Source organism: Oreochromis niloticus, linkage group LG3 (assembly GCF_001858045.2).
Source record: "Oreochromis niloticus isolate F11D_XX linkage group LG3, O_niloticus_UMD_NMBU, whole genome shotgun sequence".
Taxonomy (NCBI): domain Eukaryota; kingdom Metazoa; phylum Chordata; class Actinopteri; order Cichliformes; family Cichlidae; genus Oreochromis; species Oreochromis niloticus.
The window spans coordinates 57155885-57168321 of NC_031967.2; the positions used below are offsets into that span (position 1 = coordinate 57155885).

The following is a 12437-nucleotide window of genomic DNA, read 5'->3' on the forward strand; positions in this document are numbered from 1 at the left end:
ACACAGCAGAAACATTTTTTTCTTTCTCTTTCGAGCTCCATTTTGTTATGGAGAGATGTGTATTTTTATTTATCTTTGCGAGAGTAATTTTGTGGTTTTTTTGGTGGCGACTCGTTCCGTTGACAGATGCGGATGCGATACCTTTTAAACACAGTTTGGCGCGTTGGCAATGAGCGATACAGTAGCTGTATCGATCACGTGACTTTTTCTTAAAGCGACGCACGCACCGACACAGGCTTCACTCTGTGAGCTTGATACAAGCGCCGGTGCGTCAGTGTTGCTGGACCCATCACTAGTTTGTGCTTCCTTTCTAGTTTACCCAGTTTAGGTTATTGCTTAGTTTGCATTGTTTTTGCCCTTTTATTTTGTACTGTTCAGTCTGCCTTAATAAACAGCTCTTCATCAGTTAAGTTTGAGTTTTAGAATGTCTGCACCTGGGTCCACTCTTCACACTCCACGCAGTTTGCCTCGGCAGACTGTAACACACAGTGACAGCTTTCTTAAATCTAATCTCTATTTTGATGTTTAATTTATATTATTGTTCATTTTTTAGTAGATCAGAAAGAAGCTGGAGAAGATGACATTATCTCTCATGTCATGTACATCACCATCAAGATATCAAATAATCAGAAACAGCCAATCCAATGAAGTTGAGGTAGTACTTTGGTTTCCATGTTTTCTTTCTGAAAGGTTCAGTGTTGAGGTGCATACCATATTAAGCTCCTGGTTTTCATAGTAAACATGTTTGACAGTGCCCTTTTTTGTTGGATTAAAGTGAACTAAACTTGGGAGTTTTTGTGGAATCGTTTGCATTTGGAATTTCAAGTGGACATTAGAGGAACTGCAGCTTCTGGCACTTAATGTGTCTGGTTGGTTTGATCTTCATCTTACAGTGTGCAGCTCCCTGAGGCAACTGTTGAATTGTCACAAAATAAATAAAACTGAATCAGAACTTCACTCACGCATATGTTTGGCATGTGCTATGAAGATGGGTGCTGAGTGGTGAGAGTTGCTTCTAGAGTGACTTTGGTGTCATGGTCTGGGTGAGTGCGGGGTTTGTCAGTCAGCCTTCACACCTGACGGCAATCAAGTCACCAGCATTTAAGACCAGCACTCACAACAGACCTCTGCCAGACCAACTGGTAACTTACATTAGTGCTAGGCCGCCAAGCTCTTGTGAGATCCCTTAACAACTGCATGTCTACTCACTGTGTTTTATCTTTGTCATAGTACCCACATGGCCATCACAGTTCACAAGCTGAACTGAACGCTGATTCTCTGTTATCATGTTGCTCCTCCTTCATCGTGACACTTCACCTTCCTGCCTCCCTGCCAGGTCCGTTGCTCCAAGTATATTCTGGACCCTCCTCGCATGACGCTTTTACCTGCAATGCGTAAGCCATAACCATCACAGTTTAACCCTTTAAGTGGGCACACTTCGTTTTGCGTAACTATTTTTAAATTGCTGTAGCACCAGAACTATGTAAGCTAGTGCAAAATTTGTTTTTGCATATGAAACTGGAGTTCTACATACATGTTATACCATTAGCTTGTCTTAGATCATGGATTCCTTCCACATATGGCTTTGCAAAAATTGCATAAAAAGCACTTGCAGCAACAAAAACATAACATTCCAGAAACACGCTTTGCCAATCTGATCACACTTCCTACGTTGAAATAGACGTCAGCGCAAACTATCGCATGTCCGCCATTACTTGCCCGAAACCGGAAGTGATGTCATTTCACAGAAAATGTAGGGTTTTGCTTTTTACCTTCAGGGCCTTGTAAGCATACACTGGTGTTTTTAAAAGTCATGTTTGACTTTATGCATTTCTGAATAGTTTATTTTGATGCACATGCTGTTTTTTTGTTTCTGGTTTTGCAAATTTGCATTATAATATTTATGTTCGTTTTTTTTTTCCTGCAACATTTTTGTATTTACAGTTTTGAGGGATAACTAGAAACTACTCTAACTAGAAATATATGTATAAACAAAAAACAAACCATTTTCAATTTTTTTTTTTTTTTAGTTTATTGCACTTTTGTGCAATTTATATAGTTACTACGGATTTCATGCATACATATTATTACAATTTGGGCTATAACGGTTGTGTTGATGTATAGCAACTTGAAATACTCCCAAAAATGGCACTACAGCTCTGGCAGACTTAGTTCTATGGTGGGTCTTAAAGGGTTAATCCCCTGGCTGTGATTCACTAGACTGCCACTGACTGCCTGTCTCTTCTCATTACAGATACTATGTGTGCCTCCACCCAGGCTGCTGCCCCTTTTTCCCTCCCCAGGACCCGTCTATGAAATCTTGCATCTAGTCATAGCACACAGTCTGAGTTTTATGCTCATAGTTTGGCCTCATAGTTCTCATATCATAGCTTTCACAGTTCATAGACTTCATAGTTTTCTGCTTTGTAATTTAACTAGACACTGTAAATAAAGCACTGTGTTCAGGCCCGTTTTGACTTCCTCTGTGTCTGCATTTGACTCCACACACACACAGCCTGGCCCTCTCAGCCGTAATATTTGATGCAGTTTTACAACGCAGGAAACCTTATGCAAAATAGCAGTGATGGAAATAAGAAATCCATGTGAAAATAAACATTATGACCACATTTTGGATTATCAACACATTGACAGACAGATCTGCACAGAGAGAAGAGTTGTACAAAGCATCAAACACAGAATCGAGAATAGAGGCTAAGAGTGAATCCAAGACGACAATGTGGTGGTGACTGAATTTATTTGTTCCAGACTTAAATAGCCAGTTTATCACAGATAAGCTGGATGAGCCACTAGGACACACCACACACACACCACACACACAGGAAGAGAGAAATAACAGAGTTAAAAAAAGAAAGAAAAGGAGGCACACAACGGGAGACACAGAGACAATACACATTTCCCTAATTTGATGCTATCAAAACCTGAAATCACAATATTTAAGTTTATGCTTTTGTTTCCTTTGTCTAAATTTAATATTTCTTCCAAAATAACAACAATAATAATAATAAACCAATGTAATCTCCTGTCTGTCACTCTGTACTTACTGAGTGTTGTTCACTGTGTGTTTGTGGTCTGTGGTTAACTGAAGCTAACATCTCTGCAGTCGTCCAGCATCCTGTTTCTGATAGAAAGAAAACACTTCAGCTGTCTGAAACTCAGTCTAAGAGATTTGAGAAGATGAAGGTCAGATAAAAATGTGTTCATAATTCAGTTCGTACTTTTCACCACTAATTCCCATAAATGCCACCATGTTGTTCATTTTTTTTAAATGAGAAAGGGACATGTACAAATTATTTGTAAAAGCTTTTTTTTTTTGTAACGAGTCCCAGATGTTGTCACATGCTACCACGAGTGAAAATGGCACTAGATAAAGGTAAAACAAAACAAAAGGATCAGTCAGAAAAGATCAGGAGAAAGCAATCATCTGTGGCCACTGCCTGCTAAATCATTTTTAGGGGTTGTCTTGTTGCCTCTTTATTGAACTTGTTAGCAGGTGAAAGTTGTTCACAGTGGCTTCCTGGACAGATAAAATCCATCACTTCTGGCCTTAACTATCAGAGTTTACTCACATACAGGTCCACCCTGTATGGACTATGATGTAATGTGCACTGTAACTTTCGATGCACAGACATTCAGCAATATTATAACTAATCAATAAGCACTAAAAAAGCTCAGACAAGGCAAATATATATCTGCTATCTGTTAGCTGGATTACCAGGAAGAATTAACTGTTATTATGAGGTATTTAAAAAGAAAGACCAAACAGATCAACGACCTTTAACTCTGTGCTTATAACCTCTTTGCATTTAAAACCGCAGCAGCTACTTTTCATTGTTTTTGCAGACACTTCTCACCACACTGTGTGCCTGTTTGGCTAATAATAGTACTCATGTTGTGAGAACCTGTTTGCTTTGTGCTCTGTGGTGAAGTGTATCAGTCTGCACTGAAGCAAGATGACACCTATGTAATGCTCCAGCTCTGTGGTCACTCTGTGGTTCAAAGCAGAGACACTGAGGAGAAAAAACTGCAGTTTCTGCGGTTTTTAAATGTTACAATGTAGTCTCTTCATAATGTTGCATAAAAGAATATAGTCAAATGTTTTGCGATTGCTGTATTGCAGTGGTGTGTGGTGACCTTTATAGGAAGCCAAGCAGAGACAACAGCACCCTCCAAATGCACACCCCTCTTCCTCCACTGTTTAACACAAATTGGGCCAGATTAAAACATACCAACTTTTCTCTCTGTCATATATTTTATATATTTGCTGACAGCTCATGCCTTCAGTGGTGTAGTGGTCAACACATTCAGGTGGCATTTTCATGGTTCCTACTTTGATTCCAGTCAGAGAGACAAATCCTCTTTGGGAAAGTGTCAGGAAGTACATCCAGGATAACACTGGCAAAAACTCTGCTGTAGAGTAAATAAGTAAATAAGAATATTATTTACTCAAGTGAAATTTGGCTCATTTTGACCCTTCACTTTTCTTCATTTGAAATTTGAAATAGTCGTATTGACCTACTGAGCAGCATCAAAGCACAACACATCCAACTTTAACCCCCCAGCACCAGCTCAGTCATCAGATTTTAAAACATTTATCCTTTTTATTTGAGCACATTAGTCAGATGTTCATTCGATTCTTAGATTTTATTCATTAGCTTGTTTTAAAGTACAAAAGCAATTCTGCAGTGGACAACTGGGCATGAGCATCATGAACTTCAAATCATATGCATCTGTGTTAAGCTTATTTATTTACTCTAGTTCATGAAGATACACAGTCAGGTTGATTATCAGCTTCTGCTGTTCAAAGGTACGACCTCGTACATCTGATATCTGATGTAAAGCAGGTTTTGTGACTATTTTTCAATCATATATCAAGAAATGTTTGCCCAACATTTTTATAATGTCTAAAGATCAGTTGAGGACAACACTGGATGACTGTTTTAAGCCATCATTCTGGGTAATATGTGGTTTGTTGTGTTTGTTCTGGAACTGGATCAGCAGCATTTTATTGAGAGCACCAAAAAAGATTATATAAAATTGATGACAACACCCTTTTATGCTTCCTGTGTTTCTTAATTATTTAGTTTAATGTCTGTTCACTTAATCTGTTGTTTTACTGTTATTATGTATATATTAATTTATGTTACTTAGTTTCTACAGCATTTTAGCATCACATCCCATTTTGGTTTAAATGCTAAACAGAGTGAATGAGGTTTTAAATCAAACAGAAACTGTTGCTGTTACTCTGCTATTTAATAAATGGCAGAATATGTCAGTTCACATCAGGAGTTTATGAGAAACAAAGTCACCCCAAAGCTGCTGAACTGCATTTCATCAGCACAAAGACACATTTACTGTCAGTACATTTGTGTCACATTGAATTCCTCCTCAGCAAAGTCTGATGTTATGAAACACAAAAGCAAAGATGAGACAAAGTAAATGAATCAATAACTGATCGTCCTGTTTGTGGGAGCAGCATCAAAGTGATGTCTGACCTAATGTTCATAGTCACTGATTTTGATCGCGAATGTGACAAGGTGCGTGGGTAACATTCATGGAGACGACCTGCGATTCAAGACAAAAATAAACAAACAAAACTTTAATTTTCCCAAAACACAATGGTGAAAAAATGTTTTTTTAAATCATTTCTTTTTTTAAACATATGATCTTATAAAACAAACAAACAAAAAAAACCAAATAGAAAAATCTCCTGTTTGAAGATTTGTCACATAATGAACTGAATTATATTTATTCACTGTTGTAAATTATAGTAGATAATTAGTGAGTAATGAAATCAGCTATAAAATAAGCCTCCCAGAGGGGCTGTCTTTCTGAAGTAAAAAAAATTTGTTAGTAAAACTGGCTAAAGTAAAGCTGGACACTGTTTGCATACAATTACAATGATGATGTAAGATGCTGCATTTTCTATATAAAGAAATAAGTTTAGGTGGAGGTGAAGTGGAGAGAAAGGTAACAATGTTGCACCAAAAAGTCCAACTAGATAAACTTAAGGCAGTGTCGTAGGTCCAAGGAGAAAACCAGAGGAGGCACAGCTTCCCAAAGTGTTTCCACTGGAGTGATAATGGTTATATAAAATACATAAATAAATTAAATAACTATCTAAAAAGTAATGCTGAAATGACAGGGGTGCTGAATATCATTCCCTGCTGAATGTATTTCCCTCTATGGCATGTTGTTGCTCTTGGGCAAGAAATCAAATGTTTGGTGATTATACTGTCCTTAAATTATTATTGTTTTCATTTATGTACTTGTTATGTGACACCAACACCTCAGTGCTTATCAAAATGAGGAGTAGAAGAAGGTTTGACCTTTGACCTGTGGGTGGAGCAAACCCTTCAGGTGCTAAACTGGCACATGACACAGTAAAGGTTCTGCTAAGACTATAAGTACATTTAAAAAATATGAGCTTATTTAATACAATCTGAAGACGTATTTTTATTTATTTAAAGTTGTTTTAGTTCGTAATCTGAGCACTCTGTGTGAGTGACTCCATGTTGGTGGCATTTAAGCAAATATCAATCTCTTCAAAAAGCCAATCTGTGTCTCAGAGTGTGAGTGAATGCAGTCATTCAACTTCCCGTGGAGAGGGGAGGGACTGCTCTCTTAAGGTGAGGCGGAAACAAAGGATTAAAAACAAAGCAGGAGGACAAAAACATGGTGAGTGTTATTGTGCATTTATGTGTTTTTCAAAATAATCAGAAAATTAGTTCCTGACTGGAAAACATGACATGAATGTTTCACAAGTTAGAAGAAAAACTGTGAATGTTGTTTTGGTCAGTTTTGTTACTCAAGTTTGTGACATCATCCAGAAAGAAGCATGATGGACAACATTAAATCTTTGCTTCATGGTCAGGACATCTTCCTGTCAGCAGTCCTTCTGTGGTTTTTAAGAGAGAACAAGGATCTGTTAATTTATTAGGTGGCGGGTCGACTAGGTTTATTATGTGTGTGTGTTGGTATTTAGGTGTCATATGTCTGTTGTATTTCCTGTTCTGCAAGTCCCAGGTTTCTATAAATATGTTTGTCAGGATTTCCAACCTGCACTCACAGTCGCTCTTGTTCTGCCAGACTGCCTAAAGATGACAAGTTTAGCTGAGGACAGAGCAGAGTTTCCAGGAATCAGCAGTATGGCCATGAACAGTGACAATTCTCGAGATTTTCCTCCAGTCTTCAGTCATGAACTTGGATCCTCAGGCACAAAGTAAGAGACTGTTTCTGTTTTACTTATACAACACCACTTTTTGCACAGTGCACAGTCTTTTGCACAACCCACTCTCATTGTTGCACTTTTCTGTTTCACTGCCTTGTGTCTGTATCATTCACCTCTGTCTGGTGTTGCGTTTTGTGTTTTGCAGTCCTGTGTTGATTTTGTGTTATATGTAGCACCATTGGTCTTGTAGGAACGCTGTCTCGTTTCACTGTGTGCTGTAACACTGCACATGGTTGAAATTACAATTAAGCAACTTGACTGTAAATTACAATTCATCAGATTCTTCTGTGTCTTAACGATACAGTCATGAAGTTTGTTATCTTACACACTTAGGATTGGAAAAAGCTTTGTTTCCTGGCTTTATTATTATTATTATTATTATTATTATTTTAGGCTTTATTAATATTTTAGCTCTTTTCCAGTCATTTTGATCAAAGCACTTGAAAAACTCACACAGTCATATTTTTAACAATAAATTATGGCACAGTGATTTTCCTCAATCAATGACTTACACAGCTGTGTTGCTGTCTCTCTGTAATATGTGTTCAATGTCTTCACATTTTTCCCCATGAAGTTTTGTAGTTTTATTTTCATTTGTAAAATAACTGCTCTTCTACTTTATCTATGATTTTGATTTGGTTAGATGCTACACCTTACAAAGGAACATGCTCATAGCTAGACCTTTAATTAAGAGACTCAATTAACTAGCTTTTTGTGACTCATTATCCTTTTTACCAGCGTTTGAATTAGTGAATGCAGATGAATGAAAAATAACTTGGATATGAAACAGAAAAACCTAAACAAAACTGAAAATTTTAACTATAGATTCAAGAGTCATGTTAAAAGGATGACCATGGTTCCAGTGGCTTTGAGAACATCCAGTGCTTCAGCTTCATGAGTCTTACATAAGGATAAGCTGCTTAATGGCCACCAAGCGGAACATGTAGAAGAACAATCTGGGCTTCATTCTATATTTGCGTTTCCAGACATCAGCAGCACAAACACAGAGCAGAGTTTCCAGGATCCAGCTCCATGTCCATGAACAGTGCCAAGTCTCGAGATTATCCTCCAGTCTTCAGTCATGAACCTGCACCCTCATTCACAAAGTAAGAGACTGATTCTGTTGTAAATTGAATGAATATGATTTTGTTTTTTGCAGTTTTTAATATTATTTAAGAAGAATTTCAGTCTCTAGATATGCAATAGGAAAAGACCCGAGTTCTTGGAAGCTGTATTCCATTCAGAAACAATGAAATCCCAATCATCTAAATTACCCTTAGTCATCCTAATCAAGCAGCTAAAGGTTTTTCTCGCTCAAACAAGATCTGGGCACCAAATCACATTAAACGATTAGGTATTAAAACCATTACGACTCAAACACCATTTTTCATTCATCATATTTTTTAGATTTTTGTGTGGATGCTTTAAGCATCCACACTATTGAGTTCCTCTTGGGACTTCCGTACACTTTTCGCCGTGGATCTACTTCCACAATTTTCAGCCGATTTTCACCGTTCAAATTTTAAACTATTCTGCTATTTCTGCTAATGATGGCTATGTCTTTTGGTATTTTATACTATTATACTTTTTAAAATATTAAGCTTAATTTGTCCCATTGAAATGAATGGGAAACTTCTGCAATTCTGCTAAAATTTGCTTGTTTTTGAAACTTAACTACTTTTTCCTACTTTCATGTAGAACAACCATTCAAACTTTAAAATGTTCTCAAATTATTGGGCTATTCAGGAATAAATCAGCTTTTTCAAATCTTTTACTGTTTCACTTTTATGCCTCTTAAAGTTTTGAGTTGCAAAATTGTGATTTTTCACAAAATACATGCGTTGTTATGGTTGCTATGCACTTGGCTTCCAGTGTGCCACTGAAGGTTTTGCAGTCTTCTCTTCATGTCCGAACAACTTCTTGCTACTTGCTCAATTTTCACTCAACCTCCACAAATTATACATCAAAACGTAGGTATTTTTGCTGGCTTTCAGAAAATGTCACCATCATTGTTGTGAGATTTATAGAATTTTGGCAAATCTCCTCAGACCAACACAAAGTCTCAAAAATCCCCATAGAAAGTCAATGGAGAGCTTGTTCAAAATCACAGCTTGATTTCTGTAATGAGAGGCATATTCGAATCGTCATATCTCCTTAACGAAGCGAAGTTAAAACATGAGGCTTGTCCCAGTATATCTTCAGACACTCCTGACACTCACAATTCAAGAATTTCTTTCTCACCTATTACCGTTCTGAAATGAGTTAGACTTGTTTGAGGGTAGGAAATTCGTCCTTCGCTCAGATTTCTTCAGATTTCAAACTCTGGAAATGATCCACTTTTTTCTCTCATCATATCTTTTTAATGGATATCAACAGACACCTGAAAATTTCCAAGATTGTTCACCAAAGCCTGCTGTCTCTTACGGTGAAAAAATGATATTGATACTCCAAATAGATTTAGAGTTAGAAAGCGTTGTTTGAGGGCAAGTCAAGGCAGTTTTTGCTTTGCTCTACTCAGTTATGGTGCATTAGAAGTCAAATATCTTTAATAATTCATATTTTAATGATAAATTGTCAACACTTTAAGATTCCCTGATCTCTTCTGAACAAAACGGTGTAAGAATGACCGTTCTAGCCCCTACGGTTAGGAAATTATGGCGATTTGTTTGAGAGGAATCCTCACTATGAGAAATTCACTGCAGAAATCCTGTCTCTGTGCTCTGTGTGTGTAAAAACGGCTGCACCTGTTTTGGCGGGAAAAAGTATACAGCCTCTCTGATTGGTGGATTCAAATTCAGCAGCTCCCAGGCTGCTTGACTGAGCTAGAAACTTACTTCTCTCTCCCTGTGTGTGTGTGTGTGTGTGTGTGTGTGTGTGTGTGTGTGTGTGTGTGTGTGACAGAGAGAGAGAGAGAGAGAGAGAAAGGCTTGTTATGGGATGATGTCATTGTAAGATTTAAATTCAATATATTTAGACTGGTTGACTGAATTGGATCTTGTGTGTGTGTGTGTGTGTGTGTGTGACAGAGAGAGAGAGGGAGAGAGAGAGAGAGAGAGAGAGAGAGAGAAAGCCTTTTTATGGGATGATCTCATTGTAAGATTCAAAATCAATATATTTAGACTGGTTGACTGAATTGGATCTTGTGTGTGTGTGTGTGTGTGTGTGTGTGTGTGTGTGTGTGTGTGTGTGACAGAGAGAGAGAGAGAGAGAGAGAGAGAGAGAGAGAGAGAGACAGACAGAGAAAGCCTTTTTATGGGATGAACTCATTGTAAGATTTAAATTCAATACAGTTAGACTGGTTGACTGAATTTGATCCTGTGTGTGTCTGTCTGTGCATGTGTGTTACCATATGTGTACATATTTGTGGTTGTGTGACTGTTATACTTTTTTTGGCTGGTTTTTTTTTTTCATTTAACAATTACATTTGAGGGACCCTTAGCATGTTCAGGATTTTTTCAGCAGTCCATTTTGCTTTTCCAATTTTTCTATTTAGGTTATTACTATTGTGCTAAGTCATAGCATTTCTGCTGCTTTCCAGTATTTGTGCTAAATACAGCATTTCTGCTAAATCATACTATTTCTTCTATTTCATCAGATTTGTGCTAAATATATTGTTTCTGCTACAAAATAGTATTTCTGCCAAATATAGTATTTTTGATTAATTATAGTTTTTCTACCAAATCATAGTACAGTTTTACTGCTTTTTATATGGCTTCTAAGACAACCAATCATATCCGAGGGCTTGCACATTCAAATTTGCATATTGTTGCCTTCATGGCTTCCCAGCCAGCCAATCATATCTTAGGCCTTGCACATTCAAATTTGCATATTGGGGCAATCATGGCTTCTAAGACAACCAATCATCTATGTCATATATCTATGATATTTCATATTTTTATTTTAAATGGTCAACATTTCAAGATTCTCCCATGTCTTCTGAACACAACGGTCTAAGAATGACCGTTTTAGCCCCTACGGTTAGGAATTTATGGCTGTTTGTTTGAGGGGAGTCCTCACTATGAGAAATAGACTGCAAAAATCCTGTCTCTCTCTGTGCTGTAAAAGCCTGCACTTGGTGCACCAGTTTTGGCAGGAAAAAGCACACAGCCCCTCTGATTGGTGGATTCAAATTGAGAATCTCACAGCTGTTTGACTGACCTACACTGTAAAATATAACTTGTTGTTTCAACTTAAAAATATGAGGTAAAGGGCTGCCTTAAAATTTTAAGTTAAGTCAAGAAATAGAGTTTGTTCTTATAACACAACCAATTGTTATCTTAATGAAAAATCACATGTTGTCTAAACTTTCATCTTAGTTTAGTTGACTGAGATTTGTTAGTCAGTTCAACTCCTTTAATTGTCATTTTTACTTGGGAAAACCCTTTCAGCTAAATTAAAATAATCTATTGTTTAAACTCTTGTCCTAGTTCAGTTGACTTGGGTTTTTTAGTTAATTCAAATACTTTAGTAGTTCTTTTAACTTAGGAATCTATTTTAGCTTAACTAACATGATCTGTTAGCTAAGTTGATTTAAGTTTATTAATTACCTGAGCTCCTTAAGGTAGCTGAGTGAACTTGTAAATCAGTTTCATTTTAATTATCAGAGTTGATTGACTGGATGTAAAGAAAAATGTGTATTAAACATCTTAAGTTTTGTTTTGTTTTTTTAGCTTTCTAACATCCATTTCAGCAAAACTACCTGTTAGGTTTATCTTAGATCTCAGGTTTAAATATCTACATTCCTTTAAATTAATTTTCTGTTGTTTACAGAAAAAAAATAAAACCCCACAGATTCCATTAAAGTCTATCTGATCATTTCATACAGAAAGTTTGTTTTAAGAACATGACAAGACAATTACTCATGAGCACCCAACATTCACCATTTATTGTGCCATCTTAGTCATCTGAGAAACAGAAAAATCTGTGACGTAGCTCATCTTTCTCACAATCCATCAAAACTCAAAGGCTGCTCCCTGTGAAACAAATTTGAACTTGGTCTTGAGCCCAGTTTGGGTGAAGATTAAATTCTGACCAATACTCTAGGAGCAGTAGTGATTCTTGTGAAGTAACAACATAAAGTCTGCATTAATGTAATGTATCAACAGAACACTTGCTATTTTAGAAAAGTTATTCTTTACATTTACAAAATTTTTAAACTTCATTGTGCTCAGTCACACCTGTTAGCATA

General features: G+C 36.8%; 1 long non-coding RNA gene across 1 annotated transcript; it reads left to right on the forward strand.

Moving 5' to 3' along the window:
* The first annotated feature begins 6606 nt into the window (after positions 1-6606).
* On the forward strand, positions 6607-8349 carry LOC109201460 (uncharacterized). Its single transcript, XR_002061513.1, has 3 exons — positions 6607-6696; positions 7108-7240; positions 8236-8349. It is a non-coding gene; the product is annotated as an uncharacterized LOC109201460 (long non-coding RNA).
* Positions 8350-12437: the final 4088 nt, after the last annotated feature.